We start from the raw sequence: 25,615 nt of genomic DNA on the forward strand, positions 1-25,615 counted from the left end.
CAGGTAGCTGGCAGGGACAGTGGGGGGACCAGGGCACTCACACTAGAGGTTAGGCCCTGAGGGATGTGTTCCCCGGGAGGCCTCTCCTCCCCTTATTCTTTTTTTTTTTAAATATAAAGGCCGGGCCCTGGGGATAGGGTCCCCGGGCCAAAATCAGCCTGGGGGGGCTGCTCAGCGATCTAGCTGTCCGTATGTCTATCTATCTATCTATCTGTCTTTGGAAATCTATCTATCTGCACAACCTTATCTATTTACCTGTATAACCCTATCTAAGTATGTAATCTTATCTTCCTATACAACTCCTCCTATATATTGATCTATCTATACAGCCCTATCTAGCAATCTGTCTGTACAACTCAATCTATTTATACAACTCTTTATATCTATATATGTAACTCTATACATACAACTCTATCTATACAGCTTTCTACCTATACGACTCTTTTTATCTACACAACTCTAACTACCAATACAACCCTATTTTTAAAAGCTCTCTATCTATACAACTCTTTGCATACAAATCTATCTATCTATCCATCTATCTTTCTATTCATCTATCAAACTCTAACTTTACTACTCTATATATACCATTCTATTGTTCTATATAACTGTACCTGTACACCTCTATTTATACAACTCTATCTATAGAACTTTATACAGCTATACAATTCTATCCATAAAACTCTCTATCTATACAACTCTATCTGTATATTCACAACTCTATCTTTACAATTCCATTTATCTATACAATCCAATCTATATATACAACTCTGTCTACACAACTCAATCTAAATAAATCTATGAATATCTATCTAGCTATCTAGCTATCCCTATCTATACAACCCTATCTATCTATACAATCCTATCTATCTATACATTCCTATCTATCTATACAACTCTATCTATTTATACAACTCTATCTATTTATACAACTCTATCTATCTATACAACTCTATCTATCTATACAACTCTATCTATACAACTCTAGCTGTACAACACTATCACAACTCTATCTGTGTACCTAAATACAAATCTATACAGCTCTATTTGTCTATCTGTAGAACCCTATCTATCTACCTGTATAACCCTATCTAATTATATAACCCTAACTACCTATGCAAATCTATCTATGGATTGATCCATCTATACAACCCTATCTATCTATACAATTATTTCTGTCTATTTATCTATGCAACTCTATCTATAAAACTCTATCTATACAACTCTTTCTATCTATACAACCATTTGTATCTATACAACTCTATCTACCTATACAACTATGGGCCAGATGTACGACCCATTTTTGCATGCGCAAATGGGTTTGCGAACCCGTTTGCTCATGCAAAAACATCATGGGCATGTACAAAGCCTATTTGGAAGGTGCGTTCCCTTCCAAATAGCAAGTCTCAAAACCATGTACTAATGTTTTGCTACCGCAATTGCGGTCGCAAAACACTCGAATTACCACCTACTCGAATTACCACCTACTTCAAGTAGGTTGTAATTTTCGCAAATGGGAAGGGGACCCCTTCCCCTTTGCAAATGCATGCAAAAATATTTTTTAAGGGTAGGCAGTGGTCCCAGTGACCACTGCCTGCCCTTAAAAAATCAACCGAAAACGTTTCATTTTTTAAAAAATGCATCCTGTTTTCCTTTAAGGAAAACAGGCTGCATTTTGAAAAAGAACTGCTTTATTTAAAAGCAGTCCCAGACATGGTGGTCTGCTGAGCCCAGCAGGCCACCACCATGGGAGGGCCTGTCATTCACAATGGGCTCGCAGATTGCGAGAATATCATTAATATTAATGAGCCTCTCAATTTGCGACCCCATTGGGAATCGCAAATAGTGTTAAACACACTGTTGTACATTTTATTTTGCACCTCGCAATTTGTGACTTGTAATTAGTCGCGAATTGCGAGGCGCAAAATAAAATGGTCGTACATCTGGCCCTATATCTTTATAACTCTTTCTCGCTATAAAACTTGATGTAAACATCTCTGTCCATCTATCTAACTCTATTTATCTATGCAACTCCATCTATCTATCTATCTATCTATCTATCTATCTATCTATCTATCTATCTATCTATCTATCTATCTATCTATCTATCTATCTATCTATCTATCTATCTATCTATCTATCTATCTATCTATCTATCTATCTATCTATCTATCTATCTATCTATCTATCTATCTATCTATCTATCTATCTATCTATCTATCTCTATCTATACCACCCTGTCCGTACAACTCTCTCTCTATACAACCCTATCTATATATACACAACTCTTTCTATACAACTCTAGCTAACAATACACATCTATACAACTCTATCTATCTATCAAACCCTATGTATCTGTCTTTGCAAGCCTGTCTATATATTTGGCTTTGCAAGCATCCTTATCTGTCTGTCTTTATAAGCCTCTCTATTTGAAGAATGTTTCAAAAAACCTTTTGGTGTTTCTAAAAGTTTATGTATAACATAGCTACTTATAGGAGGTTTCAACCAGACTTCAGCCATTAGTCTATTGTTGTGTCATTTACATTTTCATCCACTGTTAAATTATGCATCATGTTGCAATTGGCCAGCACACTTCAGCTACTGGCTGGGCTGACTTTACTCTGAGATACAGCATGCTGCCCTTTCATGAGGAACAGATGAACACACAAAGCAGTCCCCTTCTGTGTCAGGGGCTACTATAGTAATTTGTGTTTTTTTAAAACCCCCAAAAATGGTTGCCTTGAGCCAATGATGATTATTGATGAGAGCCCCGCTGCTTCCCCAATAATAAAGTTCAGCACCAACCATGACAGAACAAAGCAAGAACTGTAACCAAAAGTAGCAGAAAAAGTCTTGAACCGCCAACTCTCCTCCTCTTTGGAGGAGAATCATCTCCTTGGTGACACACAGTTTGGTTTTGGGGCAAATCATAGCACTGAATCTGCCCTGCTTACAGCCACTGAGGAAATTTGCTCATCTCTCGACCTCGGAGGCAATGCAGTTCTGATTCTGTTGGATTTTTCTGCAGCCTTTGATACGGTCAACCATGAATTACTGATTGACCATATGAGGGAATTAGGGCTGGGAGACCTAACATTGGCGCTGCTTAAATCCTTCCTTTAAGGATGGCAACAAGTTGCGCCACTTGGTGATTCTGACTCAGGATCTTTTTGCCTACCATGTGGGGTCCCTCAGGGATCTTCCCTGTTCCCCACCTTGTTTAATCTTTACTTCATCCTACTCGCCACTTTGATTAAATATTTTGGGCTGTCATCGGCGTCCTATGCCGATGACACTCTGATTATAGTGTCCCTGGCTAAAGATGTGCTGCTGGCGCCACATTTACCAACTGTATGAGTGCAGTGAGCAAATGGATGGCCCTTCATTGCTTGAGGCTTAATTCTTCCAAAACCGAAGTAATCCAATTTGGGAACGATTCAGTCATTTGGTCTCCCCTCTGGTGGCCATCCGATATGGGTATTGCACCCCAGCCAATTCCCAAAGTAAAAACCTCAGGTTTCATCTTAGACAGTGAACTAAAATACAAAGATCTAATCAACCAAATCACCTCACCTTGTTTTTGTTGTCTCTAAATTTTAAAGAAAATGTTTTCCGCCTGATTTACTGAAAGAAGTGGTCATCGCAACTAGACTACTGCTAAAGCCTCTATATTAGCCTCTCAAAAGGTCTGCTTAAAAAATTGCAGACCATTCAGAATGCAGCAGCCCGATTTCTTCTGGGAATCCCTAAACATCAGCCAGGGCCTCTATTAGACAACTTCATTGGCTTCCGGTCTGCCATCAGATCACTTTTAAGGCTCTTTGTTTAGCCTATAAAACTCTTTATGGAAAAGCCCTGCCTTCTTTACGAAGAATTTTGATCAGTATATTCCCGGCAGAGCACTGCGCTCTGGCTCCACCAACCTGTTCAAGGTTGCCTCCTTTAAGCGTGCTGCATGGGGGGCAAAAGCTTCTTCAGGCTTACAGCCCGTCAGTGGAATTGTTTGCCACTCTGAAAATGGCACCCTCACTCATGGTTTTAAGGAAAAGCCTTAAAATCTGGTTATTTAATAAATGATTCTCGCGCATTTAGCTTTTGTTTGCTTGCTACAGTTCTGACTAGCGCCAAGACGCCTCCGGGTATGTGTGCGCTTCACAAATCATAAATCATAAGAACTGCAATGGCAAAAAGGCTAGCAGCCTATTGTCTTTGCTAATGCTTGCTTGTTTTGAAACTAACTTTGGAGTTTGCTGATAAATGATCACAAACATTTGGCCAAGAAATGAAGTGTCCTAAAACATGTAAATTCCTATAGGATGTTTTAGGAATTGATACAGAAAAAAACAGCTGAATTGAATTACACCAAATTCGGCAAAAAAGTTAGAACTTTACAGTGAAAGCTTGCTTTTCTTTATTTAGTATAAATCAGGTCAGCCTTTAGACTAGAGAAACTCGCATTGAAAGAGGTGATCAGCGTGGTCGTGAAGGGGCTATAAGGTGGTTGCCACATGGTGCAGATATTGACAGGGGGCACCTCAGCCCCCAACCTGAGGCCGCAGTGTTAATGGGGGGGTCCTGCTAGGGCCCCCCCAAAGTTACTTTCTAGCTGGCTTTCCATGTCAGAAAGCCACACGTGGAAAGCCTGTCAGAAACTGATATCGCAATACCTACGGCGGAAACATCATCCATAGGGATTACGCTCAGGCCTCCGACTGGCCGATAGGCTCCTTAAGCCCATCAGAATCCAGCTGTAATGACTGTCCAGTTTCACTTTCGACTGCCTTCATCGTAATGCGGCAGTCGAAAGTTAAACTCGCGATGAGACTTGGAAAGCTTTTCGAGTCTCATCATAATGAGGCCCCAATTGTCTTGACTGTGGCTAATGTCACAATGTGCAAGTACAGAGAAAGTTAGCTTGGCAGTGGTACTACAGTTTTGTTGAGGGGTAGAGACACATTCTAAAAATGTGTGCATGTTATAAATTGCCTTTTGAAAGTTTCCAGTGATTTGGGGACAAGTCATTGAATGCCATATGTATGATTTGATTCTGGATTTGATTCTGTAATTTATATAGCGCACGATTGCCCGGGAGCGTCTAGGCGCTTTGCGGAGGAGATTGTCGGAGATGGTGCATTAATTTGAAAAAAGCCATGTCTATAGCAATTTTCTGAAACCAAGCAGTGTTGGGCAGCTTTTGATATTTAACAGAAGCGAGTTCCACAGCCTCACAGTACCCAGGACAAAGCTTCTTCCTCCCCAGCTTACTTTCTTGAATATTGGTGTTTGGAGTAGTTTTCTCTGTGCTGAGCTTAGGTGCCTTGATGGATGGTATCAGGTGAAGTGTTGCTTCATGAACGTTAGCCCATTTCCGTGGACAGCTTTGTATGCTAGACATAGTGCTTTAAAGTCTATCCTTTTCTAGACAGCAAGCCAGTGGAGTTTTTCCAAACCTTCGGAGATGGTTTGGAATTTAGGAACATCTAGCAGCAATCTGGCGGCAGCGTTCTGTGCTTGCTGAAGTTGAATCATATGTTGTTTCTGAAGGCCTAAGTATAGTTCCATAGTCCAGTTTAGCCAAGGTCAGGACAGTCACTGGCGTTTTTACTGCTTCAGGGGGAATGAAGGAGCGCACTTTATGGATTGATTGTACTAGAGCATTTTCCCATGGACTTAGAATGGGTAAAACCCTTTGATGCATCTGCCCTGAGTCCTCTAACGGCAGCCACAATATTTTCTTTTACTTTGTGGCAGCCAAACAAATCCTTTCGGATCCTCTAACTTTCTTTGTGGATTCAAAATGGCTGAATGGAGAAAAAACGTACTGTTTCTTGATTTGTGATTAAAAAATACACAGTTTGAGTAAAATTACACTCAACTTATACCATGGAATAAATGTTGAAAGAGATAGTGGAAAACGTCAAGGGAAAATAGCCATGCTGGATGTCAACACACATAAATATGTTTGACTGAGATGCAGTGCTACTTGCTGGGTTTAAATCCTAAAAACCTCAGAGCAGGCAGAAGGCTAAATAGTTAAGTCCCAAATCAATAAATCCAGATGGAGGTAAAAATGAAATGCCAGGAGCCGGTCTACTGAATGCTAGTTGCATTTTGTTGACTTGCGGGGGCATATTTACAATAAAGTGGCGAAGTGTGTTAGTCAAGAAGGCTAATGACAATCTTCATCAGTTTAGAAACGCAGGGCTGCACCATATTTACTAGAATATGGTGCAGCCCTGCATTTGCCCCCTGTGCTAACATTAGATGCCTAGTGCCAACGCAGGCACCCTTGCATCCTAGTGCAAGGGAGCCTGTGTTGAGGGGGAAGATGTTTATGTGCAAGAAGGTCCCCGTTCCTGCACTTAAACAATCGTTAAATGCCTTTTTGCAACTTCTATGCGTGCTGCTTAATGCAGAACATATTGAAGTTGCAAAACAGCATTTTTTTTGATCGTTTACTTGCAGGAAGGGGGGTCTTCCTGCACATAAACAATCATAGGCAGTTCACCGTTTCTATGTGTGCTGCACAAAACAGCACACTTAGAAACCGCAAATACTAGGAGAAATAAATAACTTCTCCTCATTTTGCCTGTTTAAGACCAGGTTTTCCCTGATCTTAATTTTGATGCTGCCTCAAATTTATGCTATCCCTGTAAATGGGGCCAGCATCAAAATCAATTAAGTGTTGCGGTAGAATGCCCACAGTAACACCCATTACCCTCCCCTGTCACGCTAAATACAGCGTGAAAGGGTACCTTATTTATAAGGCCAGATCCCTATCGCCATCACAACGTCACTGAAAGTTACGTTGTGGTGGCAATATCCCTTTCTCTGAGGGACCCGTGAAAGTTTGAAAGAAATTCCCCCGGCATTAACTATGAAGCGCACTGCGGTAATTTCCGTCCCTGGTCATCACGAAGATAGGAGCAAGAGCAGCAGCTCTATCTGAGAATCAGGCAATCAGAAATCGCTGACCACTAACATGAAGCCCTGATGAGAGTCCCGGTACCAGAGGACTGGGTCTTGAAATGCGTCGGCACTTTTTTTCAACACAGAGGAATTTGAATAAACTTTTGACGTGAGGGTTTTGCATTAAATCGTACGCCCACACTCTAAATATTTTCCCATGTTTGGCACATGTTCCATTTGGATGTATGACGTAACAACGCATGTCATTACAACGCGTGCAGTTACATCGCGGTCGTTACAACGACTGCGATGTTACTACGCTATGCCATTACAACGCAAGTCTTTACATCGACTTGCGCTAGAGGGCGTGCTAACATTAGAAAAGCGTAATTTACTATTCCAACTCCAGTCAACTTAACAGTAGGGAAGGTGTTGGGATTGTAAACTACACTTTTTGTAATGTTAGCACGCCATCTAGCGCAAGTCGATGTAAAGACTTGCGTTGTAATGGCATCGCGTGGTTACATCGCGTTCGTTGTAAAAGTTTCGTTGTAATGGTAGTGCGTTGTAAAAGTTGCGTTGTAAAGGTTGTTTACCGTTCCATTTGCTCCAAAAGCAAGATAGCGATAGGATCACTCGTATGTTATGATGCAAAAGTCCATTATTGTATATATATGTGTTTATATATAAGCATTTCATGCGTTGTCTATTGTGAATTGTTATAAGTATTTTTCATGTTTTGTATGTTAATTTGAAAAATGTGTGTCACTTCTCATGCAATCAAAATCTTTTTGATAAACAAACAATTGCAAAGAATAGGAATGGTTTAATAAAAATTCCATTCAAGCAGAAAAGATAGTGGTCTGTTTGCTGCTCAAAAATAATAAGAGCAGAACGTCAAACCGAGCCAGGTTCCCCCTTTTTTTGTATTCAATTTAGTACGGCCCTACCTGGCTCTGGTCCCTACCCCCCCCCAGTTTTTGTAACCAATAGACTGCGGCATTGTACATATTCTATGGTTTTGTACAGCCCTTCACACATACTGGCTCAAAATTTGGGAATATTCAAAAGGAACAATGACTTTACATGCCAATAGATGTTGCAAAAAAAGATGTGCTCTTCGCAGAGGGAAATCTCATAACTTTCCAGGAATCGAAGTCTGACCCTAATAACTATATGTAGATACCTGAGATGCACACTCAACGAGGAGGGGTGTGGGTAAGGTCTATGTCTTTTCTGGGCATATATACACAGAACGTTTCTTGAGCCCTGACAGGATCGGTGGGTGTAGAAGGAAGTTGAGGCTTCAAAGTGTCAAGTCTGTTAATTGAACGAAACCTGTTTCCAGAGGTTTCACCCATGGCTTTTGGCACTTTCCAGGAGTTACTAACACTGATAAACATTGGAATGCGTCAAAATTCTACTTCTCCCCAGGTGAGGCGCAATGAGGGGAAATATATTTATTTCTCCTTGTTTTTTCTTCTTTCTAACAACTCTCAGGATTGCTTTTGTGCAGGAAGGTGCCTCTTCCTGCACAAAAGCAATCCTGCTTACAATGCAGGCACCCTTGCACGATGGTGCATGGGTGCCTTCGCTTGTGCTAGGCAGTCCATCGTGCGCCAGCGCTGGGAAATGGCAGGAATGCCCTGTATAATGTTAAGTACAGCGCATTCCTGCCCTTTTCCTATCAAGCAGTGCAGCGCAGCAAGGTGGCTTGCTGCGTTGCATCGCATGATGTGTTGATCAATGTGCCCCTTAATGAGAGTGTGTAACGCCTCTTGTAACTCATACCACATCAGTATTGAATGTGTGTACTTTGCAGAATTAAGCGAATACATTGTAAATGGCATACTCACAGTCTATGAAATAATATCCGCCTTCACGAAATTAAAAAAGCAAATTATGCACACATAAGTACAAAATATGTGTGAACTATGCATCTAAAGTGAAATTTTGCATCAGATTCTGAGGCTTTATTTCTAGTATTTTTACCATTTAACATGCATTGATACAAATTACAATGTTGCAGAAGGTGCAGTGGTTTAAGAAACGCAACTACGAGTTCAGTAAGTGATAATAAAATTGTTATTTACCAGCATAATAGTGTGTATTTTGTGCATGGATGCCCCAGAACACCATTTTATGAATGCTGTTCATTGAAGCTCTTACATTTATTTTGGCAACTTTTATACAGCGCAAAATCGACCCAAAGGTATTGGAGCGCATTACATGAGCAGCACTTACTTTACACAAGGATATTTTTTTTTCAAGCACTGGGAGATTAGGTGATTTGCCTAGAATCACTGGATCTGACGCTGAGACTCAAACCACGATCTCCAGTTCCAACGTTAGCAGCTCTGGCCATAGGCCACATCCTCCCCATTAAAGGAGCTAGTGTAAAACAAATGTTGAATTAAAAAGAAAATAAAAGCACAAAAGCACAAGTGTACTAGATTGAGAGGTGTGCTAAGACTCTCAGGTGGTCCTTGTGTGTGCGCTCAGTATCCTGCAACTATTGCCGCATTTTACTTGTTTTAACTGTTGTATTAAACATTTTATGCCGTATTTACACTGTAGGCACTCTGCCGCTACTATCATGCTTTGATTTGCACTTCCGCTTTCAGCTACGCGGTCTAGTGCTGGAGGGAGTCTCAGCTGCTGCACAGCAGAGCTGATTGGGTGGTTGGGCGGAAGGGGACTGCCTTAATAGGACGCTGGAGCCGACGCGCAGCGGACAGATTGAGAGGTGTGCTAAGACTCTCAGGTGGTCCTTGTGTGTGCGCTCAGTATCCTGCAACTATTGCCGCATTTTACTTGTTTTAACTGTTGTTTTAAACATTTTATGCCGTATTTACACTGTAGGCACTCTGCCGCTACTATCACGCTTTGATTTGCACTTCCGCTTTCAGCTACGCGGTCTAGTGCTGGAGGGAGTCTCAGCTGCTGCACAGCAGAGCTGATTGGGTGGTTGGGCGGAAGGGGACTGCCTTAATAGGACGCTGGAGCCGACGCGCAGCGGACGCGCGCAGCGGGCGCGCCGCGGGCGCGCCGAAGGCGCGCCTAAGGCAAGCCCGTCTGCGCCCTGCCGGGACCAGGGGCCACAAACCCTGGCCCACACCTCCTGTATTCAGCGGATGCTCTGCTGTCCTTTGCTACTGGCAAGTACGCCTTGAACCCCCTCACCCGCTCAATACTAAAAGCCGAAAATCTCCTAAGGAACCCAGGGACAGCTCCTGAACCTCCAGATGGGCTCCCTATCCATCTCCCGTCCAAAACAGAGAACCCGTTAGGCCTGTCTGTGGCAGTTCTGAATACCAGATCCCTGCAAAAACACCATCTGGAGATCTTTACTCTGCTGCAGGAGGGGGATATTGATATTCTTTCCCTGATAGAAACCTGGTTGGGGGACGCATCAGCCCCTGACATCATCTCGTCCCTTCCAGGAAACTTCGACGCTATCTGGCACAACAGGCAAGATGGCAGAAGAGGGGGAGGGGTGGCTACTTTTTTTAAATCGAATCTCTCAGCCACTATGTTAATATCCGAAAGTTTCGATAACTCCGACATTTTAGGAATTAAGTTCTCCCTCGATTCCTCTTGTTTCACTCTCCTGACAGTCTATCGCCCCCCGGATGCAGCACCTGGCTTTTGTGATCACCTTGGTGAAATCTTGTCTGACCTCAGCACTCGGTATCAAAAGCTCATGGTCGTAGGTGATTTCAACTTTCATTGGGAAAATTTCCCACGAGAGCCACAAGCTAATCTAATCGATCTGACAATGTCAAATCTAGGACTCTGTCAATTGGTGACCCGCCCCACCCACATCAAGGGGCACACCCTTGATCTGGTTTGGTCATCTAGCCAGCAAGCTAGGCTTGTTAACATCCTGCCATGTGCCTGGTCCGACCATTTTCTAATCACTTGCTGGGTCCCCTTGGATAGCCCTCCCACTCAACTTCGCGTGGAATGGAGGAGAGTGCGAAGTTGGCATAAGATCCAGTCGGGAAACCTCATTGATACCCTCCGGAGAACTCCTCCCTGCAGGCCAGAGGAAGGTTATACCAATATCGACACAGCCAGCCTGACCATTAGCAATACCCTCCAATCAGCTATTGACCATCTAGCTCCAGAACATCGGGAAAGAATTAAGCCCAAACGTAAGGGGGCTCCTTGGTTCAACGAAGCTCTGCGGGTAAAAAGGCAGAGTTTGAGGAAAGTGGAGAGACAGTGGAGGAAAACCTACAACTCCACTGATCTGACCCTCTATAAAGCAGCTCTGACCTTATATAAGAAATCCATCATCTCGAGGAAAGCCGAATACTATGAGGCTCGGATCTTAGACGCCCCTAATAAACAGAAGGAAACCTTTAAGATCCTAAAGGAACTTAGTAAAAAAGGTGATGTCAACTCAATCTCAATCCCTTTCAATGTCAATACCCTGCAGACCTTCTTTCTGCAGAAAGTGACAGACATCCTCTGTGAGATCAATAGATCCCCTGTTGCTTTAAGTTCCGAGGAACTGGCGTTGTCCTCCCCCTCGCCAGTTCACTTCCTTACAGACTTCCCTCCTTTGGACCCCGAAGCTTTGGCCTTTCTAATCAATAAGACCAAATCTGGTTCACCGGCCGATCCCGGTCCTCCGAAGATCTTCCAGATGGCCCTTCCAGCCTTGGATGGTCAGATCCTCTCACTTCTAAATAATTCCCTGGCCATTGGCCAGGTACCATCTAATCTGAAAGAAGCTAGAGTTATTCCCCTACTGAAAAAGCCTGGTGCAGATAAGGCTGAGCTGAAAAATTACCGGCCTATTTCGCAACTTCCTTTTTTAGCTAAGGTTATGGAGCAGCATGTTCTGAAAACTTTATCCAGCTTCCTCGAAAACTCAGAGCTTCTCCATCCCCGCCAGGCTGGCTTCAGAGCCCACCATAGCACGGAGCTTGTTATGTTATCTGTTCTCGACGATCTCAGGCTAAAGGCTGACAACAAAGCCCCGAGCGCCCTGATACTTTTAGATCTTTCTGCGGCCTTCGACACGGTTAACCACTCCATTCTACTGACTCGATTGGCGGATCTGGGTTTCAGGGGTGCTGTCTATAGCTGGCTACAGTCCTTTTTGTCGGGACGGTCGCAAAGGGTTGAACTCGGCAGCTACACCTCGATCAGGGGAGATATCCCCTGTGGCGTGCCCCAGGGCTCGGCTTTGTCCCCTCTGCTCTTCAATATATATCTGCAGCCCTTAGTAACTGCACTATCCAAATTGGACTGCCGAGTGTTCAACTATGCAGATGACACTCAATTCATCCTGAGCATTGACAACTCAGCCCAAGCTCAAGAAACTGTTCAAAATATCCTACGATTTACCACGAATTGGATGACTGTTAATTCTCTGAAAATTAACCCTGACAAGACAGAGGTCCTTGTCATTCCAGCTAAAAACAACTTCTGGAGTGGCCTGTTCTGGCCCAAAGAACTTGGGGCCCCCCCATGTCCGTCACCATTCGTGAAAAGTCTGGGAATTAAAATCGATTCGGAACTTTCCTTGAGTCATCAGGTCCACTCAGTAGTGGGCACCTGTACCGGCGTCCTGAGACAACTGAGGAAACTGGTCCCTCTCTTATCAGTTTCCTCTTTAAATTCAATAGTCTCAGCTACTGTGCTATCGCGCCTCGATTATGGTAATGCACTCTATTTAGGACTCCCTTTGAAATTGATGAACCGCCTACAGGTTGTGCAGAATGACGCCGCCAGGCTGATTTTTAACCTTCCGAGGAGGACCCATGCCTCCCCGTTGCTGCATAAACTACATTGGCTACCTGTCAGACAGCGGGTAAAATTCAAGGGCCTGTGCATCGCCCATAAAACTCTTTATGGCCATGCCCCTGGCTATATTCGGGATCGCCTAGCTAAATACGTGCCAGGGCGCGTACTTCGCTCTACAGAGGCCTTCCAGCTAGCCTGCCCTCGGAGTAATCTGGCCACCAAGGGTGGCCGAGCTTTTTCAGTTGTTCTGCCACGTCTCTGGAACCAATTACCTGACTCTTTGCGTAAAGAAACGGGTCTGTTTCCATTCCGAAAGCTGTTAAAAACCCTGCTATTTGAAGACACTCTTTAACTGTGCTCGCTACAAGGATTGTCTGTACCCTCTGATGCAACCTCCTTCTGTCAAGCGCTAAGAGACCTGCCGGTATATATGCGCTATATAAATAAACAAACATAAACATAAACATAAACATAAACATAAACTTGTTTTTTGTTTTAAACTGTGTTTTCAATTTTGGGTGTCTAAGTGTTCACATTATTGAGCCTCTGGAAGCACCTCCTTCCATCAGAAAAAAGCCCTGACAATCCGTACAAAAATGTAATTATTATTATTAACCTGTCTCAATGTAGCACTCAGGCGCTGAATACATATGAGATATCTTGTGCGGTTATTCTAAAACATGAGACCTGTTGAAAAAAGTACTGTGTTTAGAACAGTGGCAGTGAAATACCCCTAATTTCAGGTAAATTGCTTGTAATGCAAACATGAGAATGCTTGTCGATTTAAAACCAAACAGGTTCATGACAAAGAACACGCTTTTCGCGCCTTTAGTGAAAGGCATGAAAGTGTTTCATGTTGTGTTGCATCCTGAAGAGGATAAAAGAAAGTCCTTCCTTCCAGACATCAAGTGGAATACTCTCTGCCTTGGACAGAAACTCAAGGCAGGACTTCAGACTGGCAGAGTTGCAAATGCGCGTCTCTGTGCATAACAAAAGGGTCATTAGCATCGCAAGAGACCCGTGCGGCCGGAAACCCCTGAAGTCTGCTACCTTCCCAGACTGGGGGATGGGTTTGCTCCTCACACACCTGCCATCAAGTAAGCAGCATGGGAAAGCTCTGATATGCGGCCGGTATTGCAGAAAGGATGGGGCTGAGGCGTGCAGACAAAGCCTGTCTGTGAGCAGAAACTCAATCCCCAAATAAATTTGCAATTGTAACAATCACGCAGCGTTTATTATTTTAAAGGGAAGAACTAACTTTAAAGTGTACTTTATTTTATTTGTAATTAAATAGCTGCATCTCTGCCATGACTTTGTGAAGGAGGAAAGGGCCTCATATCTCGAGCCCTTCACAAAGTGAACGCTTGGAGTTGTGTTTTGTCAAGTTGTTCGTTTAATGGAAATGGAGAGATGTGGGGAAGGAGAAAGTGACAGAGCTACAAAATAAAACATATAAAGGGGAGACCACGGAGAGGCATGACGTAAAAAGGACACGGACTGTTTGGGGATTGCTTTTTGAAGAAGGATAAAATGTAGAAAGTGTGCAGAACTGTCTAAGATTAGAGAAATATGTATAAGGCTTTAGTGGAACTTTAGAGAAGGAAGAGAATTACAGGAATGGTGTGATGAATATGTAGGGAAGTTCAGATGGATAGATTTGGGATGATGTGAAATGGGTAAGAGGCGCATTACATACAACATTTTTAAATGCACATGCAGGCCACCATCTCTGTGATTGTAGCCAATCATAATGGGTTGCAATTTGCGACCTAGCTCATGCATACTAATAAGGTAGGTCAGATTCCAACCCACTGTGATTCTGTATGATGTGAACTGACCTATTAGTACGTTGGTTGGTTCGCAAAATACAGATGCATTCGGTGAAATTCAATGTGCACACTGCAACCCCTTTTACCAGATTTAATAAATTATCAAGCCGCGCAGTGCAGCAGCTGCAAATGCTGCATTGCGTGAGAAGGAGCGTGCAGGAGCGAGCAGGAGAGCACCACATTTACAGAAATATGGCACTCTCCCTAGCACCAGCACAGAAATATGCTTCTGTGCACCATGCATACACCTTTGCACCATAGTGCAAGGGTGTCTGCGTGAGTCTAGCATAGGTTTTGTACTAGAAAGATACCCTTTTAGTACGAAATACTATGCTTAGACTAACTTTAAAACTTTTTTCACCTTGTATGTTTGCTGTACAGTGCAGCAAACATGCAAAGTCGGAAAAAAAAGAAATAAAAGCATTTCACAGTGATAGCACCTTGTTGATGTGGCCACTATTTTTTTACGCAAAACCCTCTCTACTTTTTTAAGTGAATAGGGTTTTGTGTCAGAAACCTTGGGTGGTTGCATGGGAACACCCATGCACCACCAATGGAACGCTCCCTTGACAATAAATAAGCTGCTTTGCACTAATTTAAAGTGATTTTCCAGTGCAAAACAAGATTTGCCCTGGAAAGTAAATTAGTAAAAAAAAATAAAAAGCATTGATTTGCATCACTTTTGAGATGCAAACACAGCTCTAAATCTTAGTAAATATACCCCCAAGTATTCTTAAATAACGAATCATAAAAGTTTCTATTTAAGACTCTGGACCCATAGTACATAACATTTTGCTATTTCTAAATACTGGAAAAATTACTTTTTGTACATGAGACCCTTAAAGTAGCACAAGCAAATGAAAACTATCAAGACAAGATACGATTCAATTTGCATTTCTCTGGGTGGGAAGAGGGTAGAGGTGGTGGAATAATGCATATTTTCCCGTAATGGGTATTCTTTGAGTAACTTAAGGCTCAGTTACTGACTTAATATGTATAGAGTTTTCCAAGACTCTGTTGCCAAATGAAAATAATCCCATATTCCATACTATGACTAGTTTTAGGGCAACACACTAGCGTATACAAAAATATTATGAATGGAATATTTGAATTCATCTCAGCCACTGGTAATGACTCTGGCTGCATCCCAGTCTATTGATTTTTTGTACACTATGCCACCTTGGACACATCCATATGCAAATCAGTCTCGACCCTGCTCCAATGGGAACAGTCTATCCCAAACTGCTAGGCCCAGACCCTTCCTGACCCGCAACACAAGCAACCCAGGACCGGTTTTCGCTTTAGTAAGGGCTCATCAGACAGGTATAGCTTGGTTCCAGTGATGCAGTGTGTATGGGACCCACAACTTTGTATAATGTAACAGGTGCTCATGTAAAGTGCTCCAATACCCTCAGAGCAGACAGCACTGAAAAGCCTTTTGGAAGGGATATGTAGGAACTGTTGATATACCAGAAATGGCTTTGGGACACCACCTAGAGTGATTTAAATAGATATTGCTATAAAGTAAAATGCCTGAAGGGCTGTCACATATGTTTCATTCAAAAGAGGGCACAGGGCACCTTCTCTCAATTTACCTCAGGGTAAATCTAGAGGCTCATTTGTGCAAAGCACCTGAATCGAATTAAGTCTTACCACTGGAGATAGACTTTCCATTCTTTATAATTTAGACTCATGGGCCGATTCCGATCCGGGTCAGAAAGCACTCCGACTGAGCCGGATCCGGAGTGTTTTCCTACTGAGCCGGAGTCCTGCAGTCCGACCGAGCAAGTACGATGCGGCCGTATGCTGCTGGACTCGGTTCGGTCGGACTCCCAAAGAAGTCAATGGGAGCCGGTCTTACGACGCGTACATGGGCTCCCATTGACTGAATGGGTACGTCGCGGACAAGTGCGCCCCCTACAGTGGGTACGCGTCGGTGCCATCCGCACCATACATGCCTGTGTTGGGGGAGACCCATGGGTCTCCCCCTGTGTCCGAGTCGTAGGGCTGCGGGTGACAGGGAGTCCGACGCGGACCCCTCAAAGGCAACCACCCGGACAATTTGCGAGCCGGACACTCCGGCTCACACAGGCTGTCCAACGCGTGCATCGTCCTGGCTCAGTCATGAATCGCATCCATTGCACGCCACGGTTAGCTTCCGACCGAGACGTACGGAGTGGTTCGGACCCGGAAATGACTCGGTCGGTGAATTTCATGTAGCTCGCATCGTACTTGCTCGCTAATACAGCTGTATGAGTCGGAAGGAAAACACGTGTACGGCTCGTAGTTTTTCCGTCTGGATCGCGTTCGGTGCCCTTCCGGCCCGGAATCGGCCCCATAGTATGTAGCAGTGAACAGCACTTAACATCAATAGCCAGTCTGTACTTTATGTTGTTAAAAGAAAAGGACTTTATTTAACTGGTATATAAATAGAACAGAAATAAATAAGATAAGCAATGAAAGATAAAAGGAGATAGTATTTTATTTGGTCGGGCGGGAACACCAAAAATCTTTTTAAAGGGGTTAAAGTCACTGCTGCTGTACATGGAGAGGATATTGGAAATCAGTAAGGAGTTCCGTGATCCTGTTTAGCAGAATATGGCTAAAATCCAAATTTCTTTGTAGGCCATTCAAATTCCAAGGTGATTTGCAATATCCTTTTAACATACAGCAGAGAGGACTTTATGGCTTATAATACATGGTCACACCATCACTCGTCTCACAAACCACTTAAATTCTCGTTATCTTGCTCTTTCAAATAAAAGATAATCTGCTTGCAAACATGATGTATTACAATGAAATCTGTAGTATGGAATTTAGCACACCATAAAGGAGCCAGTTTATTGTATTTCAATTGCTTTATATAGCTCTTACTACCACTGACGCGATATTTAAGTGTTTTGTGTAGGTAGCACACTATTTCAGTGCTCAAGGTCTGTGGTTATTCTGGTGGTCATTAGGGATTGTTAGTTATTTTTGATTAGTGGGGCTAGTGTTGTGCTCAAGAAACTCTTGCATGCGTTTCCTCCAGTGTTTTGTGGTAGATTAAGTTATTAGGAGGGAGGTGTGATCAATAATGTGAGTTCATGTTAATGGAAAGCGGAATGAATATTTCCTTTGTTTACAATTTTATGCTTCCCTTTTTCTAATGTGAGGTACTGTGTTATGCCTGATTTTTATACCTTGGGTTTGTCAGGTGAGATTTGGAGGAGTGGATCATCTCTGTGATTTGTAACTATTGTTCTTTATGCATTTTTGAGACGGACACATGACTGATATATTTGTGGGGTGATCTGGTTCTCCCCTGATGTTACTAAGGGGGGTGTTTATAAAGGTATTGTGCTTTAGTTCTCCCTTGATCTTAAAGGGTCTTGCAGTGTCGCCTGTTTATAGGCAGAGTGGTCAGAATGTATGAGAGTACTCGTTGTGAAAAAGATCATATAGTTTCTCTGATTTATTATGTTGGGAAAACCTCAATCTTAACCACTCTTTGGAAGTCTATGTGATTCTCAGCAGCTCTAATCATTTCATGAAGGGAGTTCCATAGTTTGGTGGCTTGAATGGAGAAGGTAGCATCACCTACACTTCTCTTCTGGGCAGGCAGTAGTAAACACAGTACCAGCTTATGATGTAAGCTCCCTGGATGGAAATATTTGGTGTATTTTGATCAGAGGAATTTCATTTCTTTGCTTTTTATTGCTCTGTGAGTGATGCAACAGCTTACAAAAGTATATTTTTGCAGTGGGGAGCCAGTTTTGTAGGGGCATGACCACTTACTTCTCATTGAGGTCATCTACCTACAAATGGTTCACTTTAGGGTGAAGACAGGGCCCATTTGGAATTTGCCACCTAATGGGGTCTGGGTGTCTGGAGAGAGTGGACTCTGTGAAGACCTTTGAACAAAGCAAAGGTTTTACGTTCTACGGGCTAGGCAAACCACATCTCATAGATTGCGCATGAAAGATCCCCTACGCACAAAAAGCAAAGGCTGTGTGTTGTAGCGAGGGTTGGCCAGCCATGTCTCATTGATTATAAACAAGAGATTGTCTACGTAAAAAGGGTCTGGTACAGGGCAAAGACTGTGATTAGTAGGGTTTTGGACAACAAATGGGACTAGAGTGTCTGGAGGGAGTTGGTGATCCATGAAGACTTCTGTACAAAGTGAAGGCTGTGCACTGTAGGGGCTTGGTCACACACATCTCATTCATTAAACATGAAAGGTCACCTACACACAGCGGTCCAGTACAGCGCCCCCCCAATGCTTCGCCATCCAAATAAATGTCAGGCTCCTGGGGCCCAGGGGCAGAAAGCAGCTCGGAGAGGGACGTCGCATGCTCTTAACTATTTTGAAAAATCTGCCCTAGCCCATCCCGGTGGGTTTTTTTTCTCAAAAAGTCAGCCCTTTTTTAAACAAAAGCTACCACGGATCATCCACAAATTCACACTAATCATTTAAGCTCTTGGTCCCAGATTGGTCCCTCTGGGACCCCACAACCAGGCCTTGGGAGACTTTGTTGATGTGGTGGCAGCCAATCAGGACATATCTTTTTATCTGTTGGATCCACAGATCCTCCACAGCTTGAGATACATATATACCACTTGACACGGATGGTACAGTGATTCGTGAAGGCGGAGTTTCATGCTATCTTCGTTTAACCTTAAAAGAATCACACAATCGAGGGAAATCGTTGCAATATTCTTTAATAAGCAACTTGATGAAAATCGCTCCGACAAACGTGTTTCGGCTACAAGCCTTTGTCATTGTCGGGTTAACCGGCATTCATAACATACTCAACCTATACTTGCCATTTCAATTGGTTGGCAATGTATATAAGCAAAATAGGAAACGGATCATTCTTTTACTAATGGTAAATATACGACAGCTATCTTTGCACAGTTTTAGAGGTTATGCATTTCACGTCTCATAACATTTCATTTCCTCTGTGTTATTATGTCAACCACAATTCCTTTTTATTTACAATTTATCTTCAATTGTGATACGTCAGTTCATTTTGGAAAAAATAATCATTGTGTATGTACAAACTATTCACATTACTTCTCTAATGTTGGGTGTTAGTGGTATAGGAAGTGATGGCGCCTAGCTGCTTCAGCGTGTAGTGTGCTGGATATCTAATAAGTAGGGTGTAAAAAGGTAGGGGAAACACCCTATAACCCCTGAGTAGGTGAAGGAAAGAATCCTGCACAATGCTGTGAACTGGAGTCCTATGCACATGATAAATGTTTCAATGAAAGTTCATCAAGTGATTTGAGCACAATAGTCAATAAAGTCCAATTAAATGGTCAAATGTAAAAGTCTTAGCGAATCCGCAATCAAAATCATGTGGTATGTTCCATATTTGCTTATTTTAAATAAGTATTGTTTATAAATGTATTTATTTTAGAAAATAGTTCTACCTTTTTGATATCTGTAATGAATATATTTAACGTTAATGTTAAATAAATTTAATCAGTTTTTTAAATATTGTTTATTTTTTATATTTACATTTTTAAAAATATTTAAATATTATTAATTTGTTTCTCTGCTATCCAACACTTTCCTTACTGTTGCACTCACTGGAGAGGGAATAGTAATTTTTACTCCTCCGCCATCCAGCACTTTCTCTACTGTTGCACTTACCAGAGTGGTAACAGTAATATTTACTCATACGCTATCCAGCTCTTTTCCTACTGTTGCACTCACTGGAGTGGGAATAGTAATTTTTACCCCTCCGCCATCCAGCACTTTCCTTACTGTTGCACTCACTGGAGTGGGAATAGTAATTTTTACTCCTCCGCCATTCAGCACTTTCCCTACTGTTGCACTTACCAGAGTGGGAATAGTAATTTTTACTCATTCGCTATCCAGTATTTTCCCTACTGTTGCACTCAATGGAGTGGGAATAGTAATTTTTACTCCTCCTCCATCCAGCACTTACCCTACTGTTGCACTCACTGGAGTGGGAATAGTAATTTTTACTCATACGCTATCCAGCACTTTCCTTACTGTTGCACTCACTGGAGTGGGAATAGTAAATTTTACCCCTTCGCCATCCAGCACTTTCCTTACTGTTGCACTCACTGGAGTGGGAATAGTAATTTTTATTCCTCTGCCATCCAGCACTTTCCCTACTGTTGCACTTACTGGAGACGGGAATAGTAATTTTTACTTATCTGCTATCTAGCTCTTTCCCTACTGTTGCACTCACTGGGGTGGAATAGTAATTTTTAACCCTCCGTCATCCAGCACTTTCCCTACTGTTGCACTCACTGGAGTGGGACCAGTAATTTTCACTCACCCGCTAGCCAGCTCTTTCCCTACTGTTGCACTCACTGGAGTGGGAATAGTAATTTTTACCCCTCCGCCATCCAGTACTTTCCTTACTGTTGCACTCACTGGAGTGGGAATAGTAATTTTAAGTTAACTGTTTGAATTCATTGTAAAATGGTTATTTTTTTATTTTAAAGTATTGATATATGTATATATTTTTTTATATTTAAAAGTTAAAAAATGAAATAATGATAATAGTTAATAAATTATATTTAAGTAAATATATGTATATGTAGACATTTTTATGTTTGTGTGTTTATATATTTTTAATTACGTTTATTTGTTATATTTAGTTAAAATGTATATTAAATTTAATTTATTTTGTTAAAAATAATATTTGATATATTTATTTTATGTAATATATATATTTAAGTCGATATTTTGTACATCTATATTTTTTACTTCAATATTTTTTCTTTGATATTCTTGTACTTACCTGTTTAAATATAGGGAGTCGATATTTTTGTGCTCTATGGGGCCTATTACGATGGCGGACGGACTATGTTCGCCCGCCACCGCATCGGGGCACAGGACTGACCGCCGATGTTGCAGCGGTCCCGCCATCCAAATTAGGATGCGCCCGCCACAGTGGCGGGCGCATCCCGCATTTTTTACTTTGCGGCGGGCGGTGCTGTAAGCGCCACCCGCCGCAATGTAAAAAAGGCATGTTGTGCATTTGCATGCACAATGTGACAGGCACCGCGCGGTGCCTGCCACCTTGTGCATGCAAATGTAGGGGAGTACCATAGGTACCCCCCATGTGCACCCCCCAACACCCTGGGGGCCCGCAATGGGCCCTCAACAGCAGGAACGGCCTGCCTTTCCATGGCGGGAAAGGCTGCTCTCTGCCAGCATCGTAATAGGGATGGCAGTGTCTTGCAGACACGGCCACCATGTTATGCTCCTTTTCCGCCGGTCTAATATGGCGGGGGTCTTTCAGGTATAGATGACGGGCCCGGCGGGGACGATCCACCCGCCATGCTAATTGGCCCCTATATTTTTGCATCGATATTTTTGTATATCGATATTTTGTACATCGATATTTCATCAGTGAACCTCAAATCTGCATATACATAGTGTGTGATTATAGGGATGTTCAAGTTTTCCAAAGATTGTGTCTGCTTATAGGTACGATCAAGACCTCAAAGAGACGGTGTGAGAAGGTAATGATGATCAAATTCCCACAAAAAAAGAGCATGAAAATACTGTGTGTAGATAATGATGTATAAGTCCACAAAGAAATGAAGCGATTACATGAAAGTTCAAGACCTCACAGCCATTGTGTGTGAAGGTGATCATGTTCAAGTCGCCACAAAGATAGTGGTTGATGATCATGCTCAAGTCTCCACTAAAATGCTGTTCTAGTATCATTGAGATACTGTGGTCCTGATTCATAAAGGTCAAATTAAACTTTTGTTTAAGCTTACAAATTTTTGCAATTCACAAAGGCATTTTACGAGTAGTATCTTTACGGCTGCAGAGCCTCTAAACTCGTGGCAGGGACTCTGCACATTAAAAGATAAGGAGTTGTAAAGATACTACTTGTAAAATTGCTTTGTGAATTGCAAAATGTCATAAACATACACAAAAATGTAAGTTTACCTTTGTGAATCAGGACATGTGTGATTATGGGAATGTTCAAGGCCTCCCACAGATTGTGTGTGAAGTTAATCATATTCAAGTCCCCACAAAGATAGTGTGTGAATATAATAGTCAAATCTCCCCACAGAGATAGTATGTGGTTACTGGGTGTTCAAGCAGCCACAAAGATAGTGTGTGTTTATTATTATGTTCAAGTCCCTACAGAGATAGTGTGCAACAAAAGTAGTCTTCGAGTCCCCACAGTGACAGTGTTTAAAGATGATTTTCATGTCCTTACATAGATAGCATGTGAAGGTACAATTGTTCATGTTCATGCATTACAGGCATGTTCAACCCCGCACATACTTAGGGCCTCATTACGATGTTGGTCGGAAACTACACTACCCGACTCCTTGTCGGATTCGGTTCTAACTAACTCGTGGTCGGTGGTTCTGCCCGACCAATTACGATGCTTCCAGACACCGTTCGGAAGGAATCCCATTGGCTTCAATGAGAGCCTGTGTTCCGACTGACAACACAGGCTCCTATTGGGAAAATGGGTGTCTGTGGAAGACCTTGCTCCCTGTTGCGGGCACCCCATGGTGCCTGCCACACTGTGCATGGTTTCTCAGGGGGTCCCTTGGATATCCCCTCTAGCCCAAACCGGAGGACTCAGGATAAAGGGAGGCATGCTAGGGCCCCCCAAAGTCAGTTTCCAACAGCCTTTTTGGGTCGGACAGACCTAGTCGGAAAGGCTGTTGGAATCTGACATTATAATTGGTCAGGCAGAAACGCTGACAGTTGAACTGTAAGAATCAGTTCCGACCCACTCGGATTCTCCAAATGCTGGTCGGAACAGATTCAGAAGTCACCTTCCGACCGCGACAATCATAAACGGTCCGTCAGAATTGTTTCTGACTGAGCTGGACGGATGGGTCCCAACACGGTCTAGGTGAATCCGACTGTCGGTCAGACGCTTTCAAACCGACATCGTAATGAGGATAGTGTGTGATTATAGGAATGTTTAAGATCACAAAGAGATTGTGTGTGAAGGTAATCATGTTCGAGTCACCTCAACGATTGTGTGTGAAGATTATGATGTTTAAGTGCCCACACAAATAGTGTGTGATTATAGGACTGTTCAAGAGCTCACACAGATTGTGTCTTATTCAAGTCCCCACAAAGAAAGTGTGTGAATATAATGTTCAACTCTCCCCATAAATAAAGTGTAGTTCCTAACATGTTCAAGTCCCCACAGAGATAAGGTGTAGTTATTGGGAAGTTCAGCCACTCTTGAGAAGTCTTCCCTGACTGGCTGCAAATCCACAAACACACCTGTTGTGGATGATCACAGTTCAGTGGACAGTCTAAGACTCTTCTTACTCAAGTTACATGCTTAAAGAGTCCAGAAAGCATTTCATGCTGAAGGGAGCAGTATACCTGCTTTGAATTAACCCAGAACGTCTATGTGGGCATGCAATAACTTGATAAGTACAAGTTAGTGAATAAGCTGGAGCTAGCACAGCTCAGAAACAGGGGTGTTGTGTTGCTTCAGCAGCTACAGTGGGAGCTGTAGTTCTTTTGCTCCTATTCTGTCTGCACCTGAGCAGACTAAATGTCGTAATTAATGCAATAAAGGAATTCTGCCTCAACAGAAAAGCAAACAGGAGAAAGGAAGAACAAAAGATGAGTAAAAAAGGAAAAGGAAAGAAAGAAGGAATATTTAAAGGAAGGATGGGTGAAAGGAAGGAAGATGGGTGTATGAGTAGGTGGATGAATGAGTGCGTTGATGGATGAGCGGGTGAAAGGATGCATGAAATGAATGGATAGTTGGATGGACAGGTGAAAGGATGGCAGAGTAAATGGCTGGATGGATGAGAGAGCACATTAATAGGTGGATGAACATGTGAAAGGATGGCAGAGGTAAGACATGGATGGATGGCAAAGTGATGGATGGATAGATAAATGGAAGGATAGGTGAAAGAATGGCAGAGTAAATAGCTGGATGGATGAGAGAGTGAATGGATAGGTGAATGAACATCTGAAAGGATGGCAGAGTAAAGGTATTGCTGGATGGATGAATGAATAGGTGGTTGGGCAGGTGAAATGTAAATGTTGTAGACTTGTAAAGCGCACAGCTGCCCCAGCAACGGGGCGTCCCGGCGCTGTAGACTGCTGGGGAACCCGTCCTGGCTATCCCTGTGAGATGGTCCCTTACTGGGTATCTCCAAGGTGAAACCAGGCATCCCCAGCGTCTGTGGGGGGCCGTTGTAGAGATGAGGCAAGCTTAATGCCCAGAGTTGCCGAGTGTGTTCCTAGTTAGAGTAGGTACCGAGGCGAGAATTATCGAGTCCGTTTTGACCCTGGTCCACGACCCTGCCGCATCGGGAATTGAACCCTGGTCCCTGGCCGATTCTCTGCTTACGGGTCTGCCGCCTCTAACTAGTGAGCCACACCTCTCCATGAAAGGATGACAGATCAAAGTGATGGATGGATGGATAGATTGATCGCTGAGTGGATGAAATTAGTTAATGTAAGGCAGAGTGGATGAATGAGTGAATGGATGACAGAGTGGATGGATGGCAGAGTGGATAGATGGATGGATGGATGATGATGGTTGAGTGGGTAGATGAATGGCACAGTGGATGGATGGATGGATGATGATGGATGGCGATGGATGGCTAGATGGATGGCTGAGTGAGTATATAGATGGTAGAGTGGATGGGTGGATGGTAAAGTGGATAATGGATGGATGGCAGAGTGGATGATGGATGGATGGCAGAATGGAGAGAGAGATGACAGAGTGGGTGGATGGATGGATGGATGGATGCATGGCAGAGTGGATGGATAGCAAAGTGGATGGATGCATGGCAGACTGGATAGATGGATGGCTTGATGGATGGAATGGGGAAGAATGAATGACGGATGAAAAAATGAATGACTGACACATTGTAAAGGTGAAATAGTGGATATCAAAAGGTGGTAGGGTGAAAGGATGCTTGGATGGAGGAGACAAGGGAGCTCAGCTAGGGCGGGTTGGTCTCACTTACTTGATGCCATCAAAGCTCTAGTTCAAAATCGGGAAGTATGTTCATTTTCTGGCTACTCTCTAGTTCAGAAACATGGAGCTGTGGTGCCACCCAGTGATCTAGATAAACTAAACATGGGACAGTGCTATATAAACATTTGTAATATTCCATTGCACTCC

General features: G+C 42.9%; 1 protein-coding gene across 1 annotated transcript in view; it reads left to right on the forward strand.

Moving 5' to 3' along the window:
* Positions 1-25,615, forward strand: part of LOC146811651 (uncharacterized) — a 187,173-nt gene that overhangs the window by 39,551 nt on the left and 122,007 nt on the right. The gene's annotated exons all lie outside the window — the stretch shown is intronic.

The sequence above is a fragment of the Triturus cristatus genome, chromosome 7, assembly GCF_964204655.1.
Source record: "Triturus cristatus chromosome 7, aTriCri1.1, whole genome shotgun sequence".
NCBI lineage: Eukaryota > Metazoa > Chordata > Amphibia > Caudata > Salamandridae > Triturus > Triturus cristatus.